Source organism: Chiroxiphia lanceolata, chromosome 3, assembly GCF_009829145.1.
Source record: "Chiroxiphia lanceolata isolate bChiLan1 chromosome 3, bChiLan1.pri, whole genome shotgun sequence".
Classification (NCBI taxonomy): Eukaryota; Metazoa; Chordata; class Aves; order Passeriformes; family Pipridae; genus Chiroxiphia; species Chiroxiphia lanceolata.
Genome location: NC_045639.1, coordinates 109,320,904 through 109,337,014, shown reverse-complemented (window position 1 = coordinate 109,337,014; position 16,111 = coordinate 109,320,904). Strand labels below are relative to the sequence as shown.

Below are 16,111 nucleotides of genomic sequence, written 5' to 3'. Positions count from 1 at the left end.
CCCTTATGGAAGCACTTAGCCTCTCAAGAGCGAGTAAAACCCCTATAACATACATCTGAAGCACAAATATGTGAGTAAGCAAGCAGTGAGCCTGGTGTCTGCCCTTACTGCCATGCAGACAGCTAAAGTATGTGAAGATGGTGATTTAACAAATACAGGATGCCTTACTCTGATGCTGATGTTCATGGAGGTTTCTAAAAATGACCTAAAGCTTAAAGCACTTGTTTGGAGATGCAGGAGAAAAATAACCACTGGAAAGACCAACTCCAATGTAATTTTCTTGTCAGAGTTGGTTTTTTTATATGTATGTCTGTGGGTATGACACAAGTAAAACTAAAAATAAACAATAATATTTATAGAGTTATTTATAGAGTTTGAAATGGCTATTAAAAAGCAGAAAGCTCCTTTGTGTGGCTGTATCACCACATCCATGAGAAGCAGCAGAGTGAGTCTGACCACCACTCAGACCCTCACTTAGCCGAGGGAAATATGATCCAGGATCTTGCCTGAGATTCTGGATCTTGCCTGCCCATTACGGAAGGTTTTCATCTGGAAGCAGCTTCCCTGCATCAAGTCACAGCACTTCATGGTAGTACAGAATCTATCTATAAAATGTTGAGCAAATGGATACTTCTCTTCCACGGGGACAAAAAAAAAAGGTGTAGGTGAGTAAAGGTCAGGTTTGGACCTTTAAGATGTGAAGTCCTGCAGAGCACTAAAAAGGTTTCTTGGGATGCCCAGACCAACCCATCCTGTGCCCATCCCATCCCACTTGGTCAAGGCTGCCACACACATGGTTTGGCAGGAGGCAGAGCACTAACAGAAAACTTGGCATGAGGAAAACCTCATGAGCAAGAGGCACAACAGCATGGTGTTGTATATGCCCCAGCAGCTCTGACCTCTCTGCACTGCTTCCCAGAGGAGCAATGATGCCCTTACTTTTAAGCACACCAGCTTCTGGAAAAGTCTGGCATCATTTTCCTATCCTCTCACGCAAGTCACTTTTTGGATGTGAATTTTTTTTTTCTTGCTTTGCTGTTATCCTGCCCTTCCCAGAGCTTACACTAAAGACAGGAAAGCAAGGTTTGCCTGCCCACATACTCACACTGCTCTGCCCAAGCAAGTGGGCACAGATATATTGGTTTTACACATGCACAGTTAGAGTGGTGCAGGGCCATGCCTCTAGCCTGCCTCTTGCATAAATCTGGCAGAGTGGGAGCAGGTGGGGAACAACAACACTGCTGCTGGGCTCTCTGTGGCTGTGGCACAGCAATCCTACCTGTACCACCAGGTGACTCTGGGAACAGCAATGGACCGACCACTCCATCCCATACAGGCATTGCTGCCTCACAGGACCCACTCTCCTGTGCACCAACGTCCTCCTCTCTGCCAAGAGTGAGAACCGGTCCAGCTGGCACCAAGCAAACCCTGGGGCTTCCCCTTATTCCCAAGCAGCAAGAGCCCTGTAAAATCAGGCCGTGGGCAGAGGCAAACAGCAGTGAGCTGCAAGGCTGCACAGCTGTGCTACAGCCATATGGAACTGGTCCCCAGTGCAGAGCAGGCAGCAGGACCTGACAGCACAGAGAGCATGAGATGCAGATTATTCCCTGGCCTGCAGGATTTCAGGCCACTAGACCACGCTGTGTCTGGTATTACTAAGCTGCTCCTGAGCTGGCCCAAGGTCAGACAGCACGCCAGCTTCTCAGCCAGCCCAGAGGAAAGCAGCAACCGGCATGGAGCAAGCACCAGTTCTGCACCACACCCAGAGCAGTGCCTTCACAAAGCATCACCTAAATTAAGAGACCAAGGGCAAAACCTCAAAAACCACTCTTGGGTAGCCGGGTGTGAGTACTGAAACAGAGCCAGTGCTGAGCAATCACCACCTGGCCCAAATATTGCAACTACTTTTTGAAAGCATACACATAAATTAAATAAATTAACAGGATTCTCAGTCCTTCCTTTCTCCCTTTCCCCTGTTCAAAAAGAAGCCCCAAGTCAGGGACCAGCACTGTCCACAGAGCAACTTTAAATTCAGGGCATTAGGCTGCTCATAGAAAATATGGTATAGACATATTTTTAAGAGAATGGTGCCATTTTTTGATCACACAAACTTGATGAAGACACAGACCTGCTGCACAGTGATTCAAAACATACTTCATGACATTCTAGTGCATGTGCCAGAAGTCTGCTGTTTATGCATGGGGTGTTCAGTTGGACTTGTAATTTTACCTTAACAGCTTTATTGAGACACAAGAATCAGATGAAAACTTGAGACCTTCTTTATATATTCTCTCCCTGTGATGTAAGAAAAAACAACATTCCCATATTTCCTGTTAAGAATTAAAAATATAGCTGACTCGGCATGGTGGGTTTTATAGAATCAGCCATGGGCAGGGACACCTTCCACTAGATCAGATGCTCAAAGCCCCATCCAGCCTGTCCACAAACACTTTCCTCACAGCAATGGTACTGCCCTGGTCTGGCACAGTCCTATGGGTCAGACATGCACAACAGATGGGACAGCACATATGAACAACACTGATGAGGGTTATTCAAATGTAAAAATTCTGAATTGCATGACTTTTCCTGTATTTACTTCAAGAAGCAAAATTCTAATGCAAATCCCCATTTTCATGCTTTCAAACACATCATTGGTTGCACTGATGTGCTACAGCTGCCTCTGGACCACAGGACAATACCTGGTGTCACTATGGGTCCCCAGTGGGCACCCACCATCAGGGTCCTTGCTCTTTTGCATGGAAAACATGGCACACGAGTGATGGTGAACATGGTGACAAGCCACTTCTAGGATAGGCATTGTATGCAAAAGCTAAGAAATGCTACTAAATCCAACAAAATAGAGAGTGCCCAGGACAGCTCACCATCCATCTAAGTCACATGTCTGTTGGCAGCAGACTGGGGACTGTCACTCAGAGGACCAACCCTGACAGTGGTACTGTTCAACTAGAATCTGCTGCATCTGGTGAAGAGCAGTATTCTGTATCACTTGTACACCACTTCCATTTGGGGAAAAATTCAGGCATTTTCTGCTTTGCAATTCTATTATGTTCACAATTCTGCCATATGTACATTATTTATTTATTGGTTTATTTATTTAGAAGGAATAGTATGAGCTGGAAGCTCTGTGACCTGTGTCCTCCCTCCGGAGAAATACCCATCACAGTCTCCGGTGTGCTGTTCCTGGCTAAGCTGAAAGGCTGTAATTCATCCCTACTTTTCTTGACCTTTCTGCCACTTTACTGCCTCTGATATTTTCCTCTGCCTTGTCTTGCTTTCACTCCCAGGGCTGCTTTTTCAGCACCTTTTCAAAGAGACATGAGCAGAGGAGGCTCTTCAGAGCCAGAATCCAGGGGGACCAGAGGGGACCAAGAGCGGATCGCAGGCCACCAGGGTCTGTGTGTGAGCCCACGGGCTCAGTGTTTCCATATGATTAGAGAGGGGATGTCTGTAGCCACAGGAATGGAGTATGGCATTGCTCCTGCATATGCAATTCCCAGCCTGTATGCACAGAAGCCAGGTGTGTGCTTCAACTCACACTAAGAAGAGCTCAAGGACTCTCATTTTTTATTTCCCACTGTGCCTAACCCCAACAGGGCGAGTGCTGACTTCTCATGTTTACAAGGGAAAAGAGACAACAGAAATACAAATGGCCACTTGTGGGATGCTTCAAAGCTACCAGACTCTGCTTTTATATGGAAAACACAAAAAAAGGAAAACAGGTTGTAAGAGGACAGTATGTAGAAGGTAGCAAAACCAGGAGAAGGGAAAGAAAGGTAAAAAAATGTTGGGAAAAGTTGGCAAAGAGCAAAATGAACAACAGCTTGGTGGAATACCCAACGAATCTGTGAGACCATGAATTTGGAAGTCGCTGAAAGTGCAGGACTGCATGGGATGAGAAAGTAAATTTGTTGTTAAAAGTGGCTACCAAGAAGGTGAAAAGCAGGAAACCAGTGGGAAATCTCCAGCTTGTGCCTCACAGCTTCACAGAAACAGGGTAGTAGGAGAGGAAAAGGGGGAAACTCCCATTTAAGGATGGCTGTGAAGGGAAGGTACGTCAAGTAAATATGAGAAAAGTAGACTAGGATGTTTAAGTCATGGAATATGCAGGAAAGAAACCTACAGCATGGAATAAAACAGTGATCAGAGAAGGAGATCAGAAAAGAAAGAGTGATAAAGCACCCAGCTCCAAGATGTGGCCAGTTTCAAAGAAGAGAAAATTCATTACGGTTTGGAGGTCAGGTCAAGGACAAAGGCAAGACCAGAAAAAAACCGTGAAGAAATGGCATAACGAAAAATGAGCAGAAAGCCATCAAGAAAAGTGATGCCAATGGACAAAGAAAATGAGAAGCAAGAGGAACCAAGTGTGGTGCTGGGGAGAAGGAGAAACAGGATGCTGAAGCAAGGAGCAGTAAGAGCTGTTGAATGAGCAAGAGCTTGAGAAAAACAGATGCTTACTGGCATCTGCAGGCAGTACAGACCTCAGCCTGTGCCGGAGAAACATTTAATTGTTCCAGAAGAGAGCATTTCTTCTGGTACCTGATATGATTTCCTCCCTTTCTGAATACAGAATAAATGCACTTTTAAATGGGATTTAAACCTACCAGTAGCAAGTGTTAATATTTATATAACTAAGTGGCCTTAAGCCAATGGAAAAACTATACACCGAAAAATGTGTGATTATCTGATATTTGATAAAGGTATTAGAGGTCACCAAGTTTTTAAAATTACTTCATGTCATTAAGTAATGATTCTTTCAAAAGCAATGAAGAGCAGGCATTACCTGAGGGCAATAATTAGCATGGCCATCTTTGAAGTATAAAAAAATTCCTGTGGTCCACCTTCCAGAACTGGCTGTGGGTACTTCCAGACTATCCTGCTCACAGGCAGCAGCTCCAGTGGCAATTGGCAAGCGCACAGCAAAACCCAGCCAGGCTCACTGGAAGGTGGACAAGCAGCAAGCCTGCTGTTAGTTCTCATAAGACACTGCATTTACCCAAATGCCTGTATTGTCCAAGAACTTTGGAGACCAATCTAGAGCAAATTGCTACAGCAGCAATATGAGCGTGCAAGTCTAAGGGAACAAGAAGAAAAATATCCATCTTCCTTAGCTTCTAGGAAAATAAAATAAAAAGCTAAATTTCAGCAAAGGAAAAGAAAGACTGAGGATACAGATAGAATATGTGACAAAAATCTTGCCATAAAAACTTTTTTGTTTTGCTAGTAAGTTTTTTTCTTTAAAATTTCTTAATAATAGATATGATTTAGATGAAAAGGCTGTCAACTTGCCTTTGGATATTCCTCTTGTCTACTGAGTAAACTCAAGCCCATCCATGCATACGCTCCCAAAGATGTTTTGCAGGAGGAGAAGTGTGAAGTGTTTTGCCCGGAGGGACTGGGGCTCCATCTCCAAGCCAGAACCCCTGGCTGTGGTGTTGTGTTTCCCTGTCACAGCGCTCTGCTCTGATAGCAGCTGAGTATAATGCACTAAAATCCTAATCTCTAAAGCACTGTGTGCCAGTGCTTTGGAGATCAGCATTTCAGTCAGTTTTACTTTGCTGGTGCCATTGCACACAAGAGAGTGGCACAGCAGGGGAAAAGCAACACAATGTGCAGCGATGGAGAGGCACGCTCGGCCAGGAGGGGTGGGGGGCAAGACCATGGTAATGCAATAAAAAGGCATAGGGAAAATAAAAGAAAGAAACGGGGGGAAATAGGACTATTGTGCATGAATAGGAACCTTGGGCCCCCTCCTTTCCAGCAGCCCTAACAGCAGGATGTCTCCAGCCTCAATAAATCCGCCTTTTTCTCAGCAAAGCCTTGAGTGACCGGCAGGGTTTTTTTTTTTATTTGGTTGGGTTTTTTTTCTATTTCTTTCCCTGAAAAGGGAAAGATTAGGAAATCTCTGCTACAACCCGTCTGTGCATTCAAGTATCTGTGAATATTTTAGGATTACTCCCTCCTGCCTCTACCATGGGCTTTAAAATTAAAAATGAAATGATACTGCATGGCCTGGAAGAGCTGAAATCTGATCCTGTACTGTGTGAGTGGAGGCTACACTGTTGTCTAGACCCAGTCTGGCACAGTGCACATGGGGACAGGAGCACTCAACTGACTGAGCAGAACGCTTCCAACTTCAAGGCACAATGGTCACAGCTAAAGGAAAAACCCCAACATCTCAAAATAATAAACCAAGGGTTATAACCAAACACTAAAATAGCCAGAAGGATCAAAACCAACTGGTCAGTAATTTCAATATTACAGAGTTCATGGCATATTAACTACGGAAAACCACTCAGGGCAAAGTGTCGTTGCTGTCGATCAGAAGGGAAGAGCAATTTAAGAAAGTCTTTAAGGCTGTCGACTTTGACAGCACCTTAATGTCTTTGCTAAACCAGCACGGGCAAGCCACGCCACCAAAATCTACTTCACGGTACCTATGTCAGGCTAGAGTACTGTTACATGGGATTAGTGTAACACACTGATAATGCTCTTTGGAATGAAAGCTGATTGAACTTTGTCCCTTAAGAGCGTTTAGACAGTCTAGTGGTCTGCTAACCCACATGGGCTTGCCCATGGTTCTTCCACTACAAACAGGCAGAGAGCATCTCGGTCTTCTGAGCCTCTTCTGCAAACTCCTTCTCATCCTCACTTATCTGTCATGTAGGTAGGAAAATACTCATCATCCTCACCCCAGAAACCGTTTAGTCACTGATCTAAGAGTCGCTGTGTAAATTCTGTATCAGTCGAATTTTGAGCCATGCTGCAGAAGGGGAAGCTTATGTTACCTTTTATGTTGGGGTGTTCTGACAGATAGGCTCTTGCAGATTTAGTGTATGTGGTTTAAAATGTTATTGCTCTGGCCTTCTGCAAAGGTTACTGTTCTCACATCAACAGTAGCCAAATGGGATGTGTGTCTCTGCCCCAGCAACCACAGCAACTGCTGGCAAAGGTGGGCTTGAATTAATGTATCAACTACAGAGCAACAGCACTGAGATACCAATACAGCAGTTGCTGCAAGAGCAGAAATTATCACAGACATCTGAAAACTTTTGCAGCAAGGTGCATCGAAACCCAGCTGCCAAGTGGAAAGCCAAAATTTCTGGGGGAAAGTTGGTTTTTGGAGTTTCTATGTCTCCCCAACCTCTAGTGTCTTGCTCCTATCCTTGCATGCCACCGTGATGTTCCTCAGTTTGACCTGTTCCAACCATCTGTGGGTCATCCTGCAAAGTGGTGAACTGATGCAAGTAGAAAAAAACCCACCACTCATCCCCTCCTCCCTATGCTGAAGGATTATTTTTAGCCCAGACCAGTTGATAATCTGGTTCACGGAACGTCTCAAACTACAGCACCAGCACAACTGAACAGGCAGCTTGGAAAAGCTGCAGGGAGAATGAATACACAGAAAAAGAGTGAAGTCTTTAAACCCCTGCTGCTTGAGACTTTTGGACTGCAAAATCATAGCTTGCCTGATGCCCCTAAACTGCCAAATAACCCATTATCCAATAATAATCTAAACAATCCAATCCACAATTCCAAAGTTTCCTCAACTTCTGGTGCTCTCCATTCCATGTAGATGTTTTTGAGATCAAGACTACAACCAGTGGTGGAGACAGTAAGCCCAGACTGAGATGACTTTATAGGGAAAGAATTAGCCAGCAGTCTAATGCTGCCGGAGATGGATTTACATCTGAAGGCATCTTACACGTGGTATAAAAAATGTCACTCCTTCCTTGCGGCCTGCTTCTCCCTAAGTCACTGGAAAACAAAAAACCCGCAAAAAAATCTGGAGACAGGAAGTTACAAGTGGAACCAAACCAAACCAAAAGTAAATAAAAATGTTTTACCTGGCTCCCCCAGGCAAAGAACAGCAGGCCTGGCAATAATGGGAGTGAGGAATGAAATTTTAAAATGAATGCAAGAGGGAGAAACTGCAGAGAAAATTGAGACAGAGTTTCACTGTTATTTATCCCAGGCAAAACGTACATGCTCAGCTCTGAGCAATCCATGGCACGGGAACAGCACCAGGATGGAGCTCCGACACAACTAATCTTCCGTTTCTATTCCCTTCTGTGCTTTTGAGGAGGAAAGGGAAGAGAAAGCAATTTAGTGTAATGATGCAACTTGTTTACTTCTCTGTACCTGCTCAGCTATGTTGGCTGAAATACATTTTGGGAGGTGCAAAGGGAGGAAAGAGAAAGGGAAGGAAGGAGAGAGGCCATGACAGAAGTAGAAAGAAGACAAAATTGTAGGACAGGCCTCCAAATTTTGCCACTGCCCAGTGGCCCATGCAAGCAGCATCCATATGGCCACCAGCATGCCAGCAGAATTACAAGGGTTAGTTATCCAAGACTTGCTGTGCTTGAACTGTTAAGCTCTGGCTCATTTTAATGCAAACGGAAATGCCCAAGCAAGCAGCTGAGATGGCAGATCTAACAGGACACTGTGTGCCTGGCCCAATCTACCACCATGAAAAGCCAGCATCCCCCAATGCTGGGGCACCCTGACTCCTCCTGCTGAGTCAGGACACGCTCAGGGCAGTGGGAATTCATGTCAGGGCATGGCTGTGCACATGGGCATGCCTCAGACTTTGTGGGCAGGAGGTTGTGGGGCACCCTCTGCTCCCTGCTCAGGTCCCTGTGACTGCAAAGGGACAGAAGGGGATGCAGAAATGGAAGACAGGGAAGTTATTACCAAAAACTGGCTGATTTCTCCTGTCATTCTCTAAAGTCTTTTCCTTGTCCCTAATGAAACCTAAATATTATTACAGAGATGGTCTCTTAGTGAAGAAGAACAATAAAACTACCAAGTCACCACCTTCCGACTGATTTGTAAGCCCCTCATTAGAGCTGATACTTCAACATTTACACGACAGAACCCTTTTTATTAGAAGCAAACCATTTTTAAAATACATTAACAACCGTCACCTACATACTCACTGGCTCTTTTTAGTTTGCCTAACACTTCAGAATGTGTTAAAATCACACATAAAAGTTATAGTAGCCTAACGCTCAGGAAATAAGAGTCCTTTAAAGGTTTAATTCAACCACTAATGGATTTTTTCCCAAGTTTAAAAAACATTTATATATTGCTGATTTACTGCAGGTGTGGTAACTGAATTTGGCCTTACACATACCAGCTGCAAGCAAATCAAGGAAAAGGCTTCATAAATCAGTGTAAGGCACTGTAGGCTCCATGGTGCTTGGACTGGGACAGAATTTCCCCACACAAGCACACAAAACAAATGGGAGTTTATAATTTTCTCTGTCACAGCTCATAACTTTTAAAGGTTAGAAATCAAAGCACCACCACAGTGGAATTTCATACATCTGAATGGGATGGACATAAGGCATCCCAGAAAATGATTTATATCATCCCCTCTTCACACAACAAAAGAATGAAGAATGCAATGTTTGTGACAAAGGCATTGACTAATTGTGTTACTTGGTAAATACCTTCTCTTGAAATTTCTCTGGATAGACCAACATTTTTTACTTTCTCTTTGTTTTACAGAGACTGTTCTCCAGCAACTATTCTGCCTTTTTAAATGAATCTTCCAACGCACATTATATTTTGCAGGGGTTTTTTTCAACTAGTTGCACTGGCTAGGAGTCAGACATTGTAAGACAAAAAGCCACAGTGACTTTATCCAGGAAATATGAGGTGGCAGAGATCCAGTATGCCCAGCACTCAAGGTGAAAGAACAGCACGGAAAAAGATTCACAAATTAATTGTCAATTACGGAAGACTGCTGGAGTGAAAGCCAGATGCATGCATGGGATAATTTACCCAGGCACCTGCACGACTGAGCTGTGGATAGTGCCGAAGCAATTACTCTATTTTTAAAAAGAATGAGATATCATCATCAGAAAAGGACATAAAAAGAGAGGAGAAAGTTTAAATGCTTCCATACACATAAAATAAGTGCAGTTAAGCACTGAAGACCCAAATGGAGGATGGTCCTCTGGAAGAAATGGAGGTCAGAGTACCTGACTGAAGGAAGGTGCCCGTAAGAAAGTGAAATTAATTGCTCATACAGTTTTTCAACTGCATGCAGGCAACCAAAAAGATGCTGTTGTGCCCCCAGCTACTTAATGGGCATCCTGTGGCACCAGGTGGTACGTACTAAGATCTCATTTTCCATACAGTGTCACAGGAAAGTCACCAGATGGTGAGGACTTCCACCTCCACTGACACAGGTGGCTTTGACAAAGAGCCTGGGTGTGCTCCATAGCCAGCTATCAGTATTCCCTGGACACACTGCACAAACTCTGGATCCTTCATGAACAAACATCAGCGAATCACTTCTGGCCTGTGAGACTCAAGGATGACAAAGCAAATTCACTTCTGCATCTGTGTTCCCCACGCAGCTCCTTGGTCCTGGCTCCCATTGGTATGCCAAAGGAGTGGGTGAAGAACTAGAGATTAGAGGCAGAATAGCAGCTGCTCCTCCTGGCTCTTTCAATACAGGGAAAACAGCTTTTGCCCACTGCATGGGGAGTGATATCATCAAGTCAGCAAGCCAAGAACAGAAGGACTACATCTGAAAGGAAACAGGAACAAGAATTTCCTCTTACAAAGCAAACAGTCGTGCTTTTTTAGAGCAAAATCTTTGCCTAAAAAGTTCTCACAAAGTACCTCATGGGAGGTTCAGACCATTTTCAAGTGCTGGAAGAAAAACAGTCCTGGGGTTAGAGTGGTAACCTGGATCTGGGGAGGCCCACTTCAGCTCTTTGCTCTGCCAAGCATTCTTGCATGACCTTAGGCAAAAACACTGATGCTGTATTTAGAGGATACCTTGGCTTCAAAGGCAAAGTCAGCCTAAGAAGTTCTTGCCTTCCCCCGCCTACCATTTGCTGCCTCCACACTTGTGCTGCCCTGAGAGCCCACAGGCACTACCCTGTAAAACAAATTACTGAGCAGAATGATCTTAAAACCAAGTTTTTGTTGTATTTTACAGGGAGAAGGGTAATTTTGCATTGGACTGATTAAAGGATCCACAATCAATCAGCTATAGGAGCAGAGGAAGAGGGGAGACCGGAGAAGCCCATAGTGGCACAGAGGTTGGAATAAGCAGGAGGAAGACAGCAAAGCCAACACGCTGTCTGAGACTAGTGAAACAACCTCCTCAGTGATGGACATGGCTCCCTCTCCCCGGCTGCCTCTCCAATGCCCTCGGCAGGGATGGCTGCCCTCCTAGTAGGGGCAGGAATAGGAAGGATATGTCAACACTTTACCTGCTGCTGTTTGGAGGAAGAAACAGCCAGGAATTTGCTGAAACCAGCACCACCACTGAATGCAAAGCACTGTTAAAGCTCCTCCCTAAACCCTGGATTCCCAGGCATTCATCCCCTAGCCAGGAATGGCAGCACCCCTCAATGTTCCCAGGCTGCTGCAAGGATAAAGGTGCTGAGACGCCCTATGTAGATGGGGGCCACGGGGAGACCAACAATGGAAAGCAGCAGCCAGGCTCAGTTTGGAAAGCTCCCATTTTAAAAGCTGACACGCAAATCTCTACTTACCCTACATAATATGAACATTCTCCTACAAACCCAGCTCCTGATTAACTCAGCACATCACTTGCCAGTGCTCTCTGAATGAGCCTGTGAGCCCAATTAGCAGCAGATGCAGCACTAACACTCCTCACCTGCTGTGCTTACCAGTCTTCAGATCAGGAAGGGAAGGGAATATATCAAAGACTTGCGGAGGGAAGGAAGCTTAGAAGAGGCTCAGAAAGGATGAGGGAAATAGATGTCTGCAACTGTTCCTCAGGCAAGGAAGCAGAGCACTATACAAAAGGGAAAACATATGGGCCTAGGGAAAACATTCTACAGATCATGAAAAACATCCAAAGGGCTGCTTGAGCACCCCGGGAGCGTGTGCAGGGTGTAGCCAGGAGTGCTGCTGGGGCTCAGGGGACCTCTTCGCCTTGCCTGAACCCTGGGGAGCTCTGTCACATGCAGAGCTTCTCTGCACATGCTTTGGTACATCAGCACAGGCACCTGAGTCATCTCACCTTCTCCAAGAGTTCTCCTTGGCCTATAATTTTTCTTTAGTGCCCCGAAGAACAAGGAAGGAGCCTTTCAAGCCTGTGGCAGCAATACTAATACAACATGTTTAGGAGCCACTTAGCTAAGGTTTTCTGAACTCCCAAGCTCCATAGCTGCATCCCAGTTTTATCTCTAAACCTCTATATCAGTGAACTGATTACTCTTACCCACTAAACCACCTGTTGGCTTCTGCACCTCAACTGTTGGTGCTGGCTTTGTAACAATAAGAAAAAAGAACATCACATGCCAGTTTGGATTTTTGGTCAGAAGAGTAGACAACCTGTCTTCGGGAGGAGGTCCTAAAAATAAGGGTTAGGAGTAGATGGGTCTGAATGCCTGAAGCTTTGTGATGTTGGGGGAGGTGGATTTAATGCTGTATTTAATGCTATAATTTTCTATCAACAAGTGGAAGGCAGCTATATAGTCACTGCAAGAAGCCTGAATCTCTCCAACGTATTGGGCAAAGAGAGACTGGGCATGACGCATAAACCAGTGGGAAATTTAGCAGCAACTTTTACATGTCCACCTTTTCTAAACTTCAGCTGTCCCAGAAGTAAAAGGATAATGGAGTTCTTTTTTTAGAATAGTAAACATGTATCTTTTACATACACAGCAGTCACCTGTTTGATGAACCCTTCTTGTTGCTGTCTATATTCAGGACAGTCATTGTGGCTGTAGGATATAGATGTAACAGAAATACTTTGAAAGAAGTCTTTCTGAAGGTATAGTCAAACAGATCATCTAGGATCCCACTGCTGTACATTTTTACTGCTGTCTAGACATGAAATTAACGGCCTCCACTGACTGCTGACCAGCCCCTAAGTGCCACCCACATGTCACCCACTGGTTTGACAGCAGTCTCAGAGTCTCTCATCACCCACTTTGAGCCAACTGGATTGCACAACATAGAAAAGCTTCCTGCAGTTACTGACAGCAGTTTACATAGAAAGTCTTTCGGTCTCCAAAATATGTCACAAATGGCCAAAGTTTCCAAACAATGCTCCCAACAGAAGCACAATTAAAGAGATGGTTTTGTTTTCTACGGGTGCATTCTCTTATCTTTGAAATGGGAATGATGGTGCATTTTCAGAGAGAGGAAATTAATGTCTCTCTCACTGGGCTTTACAACTGTATTTGCTTTTCAGACATTTATTCCCTGTCTGCAGCATGAGAAACTACTGCTACAGGTTGACAAAGAGAGCTGTCAGTGGTGACCATGCCATCAGGGTGAGACACCCTAAACCACATCTGAATTCCACCCTGGCAGGTCAGGTACACATATCAGAGGCAGAAACACAGATGCAAAAGACACAATGCAAATAAACAGTGGAAGAGATTCTTTTAGCCAATACAACAAAGAAGTTTCTAAATTATATTTCTAATCTAGCCTTTCAAAGCAGAAGAAAGAATGAAATCATGCAAGAATTCTAATTTAAACTGTAAAGTGAAGGAAAAAATCTGTCCTTAATACTGAAAATAAAGGAGAAGAGCTGAGGTAGCACCCTGCGCTTCATTTCTCTAGAAGACAAGTAACAGTGTACAGCAGGTACAGCCCCAGGTTTACCATGGGATCTCTGGTCAGCTCCTGGCTGTTCCAGGAACCTCAAGACCTGGCATAGCCTTGAGGGTTTCTCCTCTTTCCCGGGGCATGGTGTGCTTTGGTTTAAAGTCTTCATGTTCTTCCAGATTATTGGGATAAATTTAGGAGCTAGTAGCATGGACCAAGGGACAGAGAGTGGACATCTGTGGGCATCCCTGGACTGCATGTTTAAGACAGCTGCTGCCTGACCTTACACAGAACTCAATCTACATGGTGGCTTACATTTCTTGGCGTTATCTGTCATGTACCTGAGGAGCCTGACATTATTAAAATCCTATCCACCAAGTACCACTTCATTTTTATGGCATTACAAGATGCACAAGCATCTGTGAAGTTAATTCCACCCAACTGAGCAGCTAGCATCATCGTGCCTTGTCTCCATCCTACAGACCATTAGCTATAGCTGGGAAAGGAGGAGCTGCAATTTCAAAAGACATAAGTAGGCTAGTCATCCTTGTGAGAGCCCAAACCAACCCGGTCTTCTTACTCTTGGACATCCTGGTACATTTTTCTTGACGCAGCATCACGATCACATTATTTAATATAATTTGGGTTACTACCACGCACATGTGAGTCTAAGGAACTGGAAGAATGGATTTCAAAGATCTGATATTCAAATTGTGCCAAATATGCTCCTACGTGCACATTCTATAAGACAGTGAACATTCAGATTAAGTTTCATAAAAATCTCTCATTTTAAGACAAGCAATCACAATGGTCTAAAACTTAGAGTATGATGAAGTATTCCGGATTAAAAGGAATTTGGGTCATGCAACTCTGAGGAGGAAAATTTTCTTTCATAGGGCCTACCCTCTGCTTTTGATTCAAAAGCAGAGAAGTGCTTTCGGTGTGTTCCCAAAACGTTCTTTTCAAAAGGGATCCTCCCCTTCCCTCCCCTGCTTTTGCAGAGGGTAAAGGTGTTGCCCTCATGGCTGTCCAGCACACAACCCTACCAAGGTTAGCTCCTGTCTAGTCAAACAGGTGTTGTGTATCCTAATCTCCCCAGTACAGATGTGGCCTTAACAGATGAAAAACACAGATCAACCCCCTTTTGGTGAGTAACCTCATTCCTTGTATTACAGGGATTGTAACATGCAGGTCTTACCCATAAATAAAACCATCTCTGCTGGACAACAGTGGTCACCTCTCACTGAGTCAACATCTCAAATTCATAAGGATTTACCACTTCCTTGGGTCTAGATGGTATGGACATGGATGAATTCCACTGGAAGGTGTCCCTGGCCATGGCAGGGGGTTGGAACTAGATGATCTTTAAGGTTCCTTTCAATCCAAACCATTCTGTGACTCTATGACTGAGGCAGCCAGCAGAAACATCACAACTGCCAGCCTTGGCCAGCACCACCAGTACACAAAATGAGAACAGGACAGCAGTGAGGCTCACCTATTATCAAAGTAAACCCTGCATGTGGTGGATCACACTTGCCTGATCGTGATTGTTGGGACTGCCAGGAGGATTGGGCTGTTGACTGCTCTGAAAGCATGAAATGTGACATTACTTGACAAAATCAAAAGATGTAAGTATTATATATAAATTCTTCTATCCTTACAAAAAAAAGTTAATATAATATAAACTGTAAATAAATAATAAAGACATGAAGCCAACTGCACCCAAAAATATACAGCTGAATATATCTGAGCTGAGACTTTACAGCTGCAACTTGGGATTTTATACATAATTTGGGTTTTTCTGTTCTTCATTCCTCATGTGGGAAATAAAAAAAGAGGAATGAGCTCTAAAGAGGACTGCCAGAACACAGAAAAAAATTAACTGTATGATCCATTTGCACTTGGCTTGTTGTTTGTTGTTTTTTAATCAGAGAGGAAAAAAGACCCAATTACTGTTCTGAAATGAAAGATTCACTCCAGATAGTCATTGACACTTGTCAGACTGCACTTTATAGCTCTTCTTCATGACCACCAGCACAATAAGCACCCGGTGTTTGACTTTTAGTGCTAACATTTCAAAACATCAAGTACATGAAAACAGCCTGCACAAAGTATCTTTGTGATAGTCTCTAAATGTCCTCCAATGTTATTCAAAGAATGAGAAAAATATTTGTTCCAAGATATGTAAAAAATGGAAAATTTGATGTGATGCTACTTCAGATTAAAACCAAGCAATTTCATTTTATGCTTTATATGCTCTCCAATCCCACTAAGTATAATTATAGACTTCTGTCTACTTACAAATCTCTCTGTACAATGGAAAAAGCAATAAACACAGGTTCTGCCAGCAATCAGATAACACTTATCGTAAACAATAGCTTTTACAATTTATTTGAAACAGGTTCAGCTGCTACAACTTAAGATTTGGTTATTTTTGTTTTCGTGTTGGATTTGCAGCAGGTGGTAAGGACATGATAGAAGTGTTTAACCACAAGAGATTTCAAAAAGGGACTAGTATTGCACTGCATATGAAATA

The 16,111-nt window shown here is 43.8% G+C and overlaps 1 protein-coding gene across 4 annotated transcripts in view; it reads right to left on the bottom strand.

Moving 5' to 3' along the window:
• Nucleotides 1–16,111, bottom strand: part of KLHL29 (kelch like family member 29) — a 391,640-nt gene that overhangs the window by 280,773 nt on the left and 94,756 nt on the right. Inside the window, exon 3 of one of the 4 annotated variants that reach the window (XM_032682682.1) lies at nt 15,071–15,160. The exons of the other annotated variants lie outside the window; for them this stretch is intronic. The gene's annotated coding sequence lies outside the window, so the exon portion shown is untranslated. The remainder of the gene's footprint in view (nt 1–15,070; nt 15,161–16,111) is intronic. 4 annotated transcript variants of the gene reach the window in all.